Source organism: Corticium candelabrum, chromosome 5 (assembly GCF_963422355.1).
Source record: "Corticium candelabrum chromosome 5, ooCorCand1.1, whole genome shotgun sequence".
Lineage (NCBI taxonomy): Eukaryota > Metazoa > Porifera > Homoscleromorpha > Homosclerophorida > Plakinidae > Corticium > Corticium candelabrum.
In genome coordinates this window covers 4,661,438-4,664,820 of record NC_085089.1, presented here as the reverse complement: position 1 = coordinate 4,664,820, position 3,383 = coordinate 4,661,438, and the positions used below count along the sequence as shown (strand labels likewise).

Genomic DNA, 3,383 nt, shown 5'->3' with positions numbered 1-3,383 from the left:
TCGACTTGTACTATCTCCTAGACATGGACAGTTCTGCCATGGAATTGTTTCTTGGCATGCACATAGCAGTGAGGAACTAATGTCATCTATGCATGTTAGTGTGCTATTAACTCCAGTAAATGTCAGGTGAATTATATACCTAACCCTAGCCTTAACCCTAACCCTAACCGGACCCAAACCTTAAGTCTAATCCTAATCCTAACCCTAACTCTCAAATTTCCCGGATATGGACAAACTGTGGATTTCTAGTTTTTCTGGGAAACTTGAGGGTTGGGGTTAGGGTTAGAGGTTAGGGTTAGAGTTAGGTATGCATGGTTTGTATTGGCGATTCATGGTTTGTACAGGCATTGCATGGATTGTCGAAATCAGCACTTTGCACACAACACATATATTGTTTACTGGTGCTGTATGAGTGAAATAAGAAGAAATGAAGCAATTAATGTATTAGCATTTACAACAATGTCACTCTTACCACATAAGCCATCAAGGGTTTGTGGAGCTGCATACTTTGGTGTGCCAGTCACTTTTATCATGCATGGGTCCATGCAGCTCTTCTGATTTTGGCCAAACCGGAAGCAGTGGGATATACATGCGAATGCTATCAGCCTGCACATCAAGTAGAGCCGCATTGTTTTGGTTATACCATGCAAAACTAAAACTAAAATTCAAACAACCACTTGTGTTAAATTTGATTAGCCAAAACCAAAACTAATGCTAAAATCACACAAACAAAATGTAGTAAAATTAGAGCTAAAACTAATAGATTCCGATTTAATTTAGTATTAAAATCATCTATTTTAAATCCTGAGGTTAATCCTTTTCGACAATTGTATGATATTGGGTGACCCAGGGTTTCCCCAGAATTAAAATAAAACAGGGCGGATTATTAGCGCACTAGCCAGACATACGGGCCAAGGTCTGAATAGAGCCTGGACGCGGGTGTATCCTAATTGTAGACAATTGTTTTCTCCGCTGCTTATAATTTGGGCCACCATCAAACCATGTAATGTGCTGTATCGCCTCTGTACTGGGATGGCGTCGGTGTCGTTCAAATTTTGTGGAAACCGAGCTTTGTGTCCTCGAACCAATGTAGGATACGATTGTAGAAGTAGTAGAATTGTGTGTAGAAGAACGTATCAAGTCAATTAAAGAGTAACTGACATGAAAAAATCAAAAATTATTTTATTGCACTTTTCGTTAGTTCTTAACGTTCGTATGCCCAAAAAATTAAAAGTTTAATTTTTGAAGCTATATTCGTGAACATATTGAGGCGCAAAGTTGCTTCCGGATGTTTAGTAGGCGTACACCCGCGTGACATCACAAAAGAAACAACGGAAGTGGCTAGAGCGCATGCTGGCAATAGTAAAGTCCTACGAGAAACTAGACGTCTGGTTGCCTGCTGGCTGCAGCAATGCGCTCAGAAAGGAAGTGTGGCTTTGATTCGCTTCTCCAACAATGCCAAGATGTGAAAGTAATGGGCAACGCGAGTGAAACAAGCGAGAAATCGGTGGGATGGGCCAACCACACGTTCAGACCCTTCTAGTGCGTATTCTCAGCCGGAATGTTTCGAAACGGAGGATTACGTTAGTAGGAGGCTTTGGGCTTTACCCCAAGGTAAAAGGAGACTGAAGTCTGAAGCAGCAAGCTGCGCTGGCGATTTATACTAGACGAAGCCATTGCAACGTGACAATGTGAGAAAGTCAACAAATGTAGAAGAGGAGGAAAGAAAGAATAACAAATGAAGGGTAAGTCCTGTAAAATTCTACGATCGATAGAGTTGCTTGTGACTGTTTTCTACCTACTGCTAGAGCGTGAAAGTAAGTTTGAACATGCTTCTCTTGATGTTGATGTGGATTACGTCGACAATGCTGAAGAATCTGATCAGTGTCCTGGTGTTAGTCTTGGACTCCAGTACGAAACATTCACAGGTATAAGAGTGCACTGTTTTTTTCATTCCTTACTGTTGGTTGCAATGCCAATTGTTGTTGTTATTGTTGTTGGTACTGGTGGTGTGTTTCTGGTTATTTAGAATTACTGTCTATGTACTTACAATGTCTTGGCAAAATGGCTCTTTTTATTTTCTGTTGTACTTCACACAGTAGCTTTGTTATTTAAAAATGCTAGCACACATGCAATACAATATCAAGTTATCTATAAAAGTAATGTTGCTTTTACAGATTGTTGTTGGCTGCTTTGTATAAAATGGAAATTCCATGAGGTCACAATTTAAACGTCAGAAGGCACTATGAGACATTATAGAGTATCTCAAGTAAAAGAAAGCCATCAATAATTGTATGGTTAGAGTTTTTTCATGTGAAACATAATTGTCACTGGAACTACTAGTGAATGGTGTTATTTTTGTTTGTAGGTTGTGAGAGTTGATTGAAACTTCTGAAGATAGTAATCAATTATCAACAATCCTCCCACCCATCCTTTTACAGCAGTTTCCAACATCCTCATAAATTAGAGTCGGTTTAATTAATTAATTAAGAAAGATTTCATAATCTTGTTTGCTCTGACCATGGGTAATTGACTAATTCTCAAATATTCGTTTGTTTAAAATGAAAAAGGTGACAAGAAGCCAGTTAGATCTGGATTTCTGATATCAATTCATGATTCAATTAATTAGTGAGTATGGATGACAGTACAACTCAAGTTCTCTCCAACCCACTTCCAGCACACGGAGTCTTGTGAGTTGATGATTTCTACATGACTTACCCTTCATTTCTCACGCTTTCTTTCAGCCTTCTCTCCCCTTCTGTATTTGTTGACTTTCTCACATTGTCACGTTGCAATCCTCTCAATGGCTTCCTAGTACACAAATCACCAGCGCAGCTTGATGCTTCAGGCTTCAGTCTCCTTTTACCTTGGGTAATAGCCCAAAGCCTCAAAGTAAGTGACTCACTAACGTTATCCTCCGTTTCGAAACATTCCGGCTGAGAATACGCACTAGATGGGTCTGAACGTGCGGTTGGCCCATCCCACCGATTTCTCGCCTGTTTCCTCGCGCTGCTCATTTCTTTGACATCTTGGTATTACTGGAGAAGCGAATCAAAGCAATGATTTCTTTCTGAGCACATTACTGCAGCCAGCAGGCAACCAGAGGTGTACTATCTCGTCAGACATTTTCTATTGCCAGCATGCGCTCTAGCCACTTCCGTTCCTCTTGTGACGTCACGGGGGTACGCTTACGCCTCCATATCTTCACTAATGTAGCTTCAAAAATTAAACTTTTAATTTTTGGGGCATAAGAACATTAAGAACAAACGAAAAATGCAATAAAATAATTTTTGATTTTTTCATGTCAGTTACACCTAGAGCTGTGGTTGTAGCATCTTTCTGCTTTCTCATGGAGCTGATTGATAGGGGTGCGTTTCAAGACC

The 3,383-nt window shown here is 40.0% G+C and overlaps 1 long non-coding RNA gene across 2 annotated transcripts; it reads left to right on the top strand.

The window, feature by feature from the left end:
* The first annotated feature begins 1,382 nt into the window (after positions 1-1,382).
* Positions 1,383-2,793, top strand: LOC134180326 (uncharacterized). 2 transcript variants are annotated; one of them, XR_009969970.1, is made up of 4 exons: positions 1,383-1,745; positions 1,809-1,928; positions 2,178-2,292; positions 2,369-2,793. It is a non-coding gene; the product is annotated as an uncharacterized LOC134180326 (long non-coding RNA). The 2 variants fall into 2 exon arrangements; XR_009969969.1 differs by having other exon boundaries at positions 2,178-2,297.
* Positions 2,794-3,383: the final 590 nt, after the last annotated feature.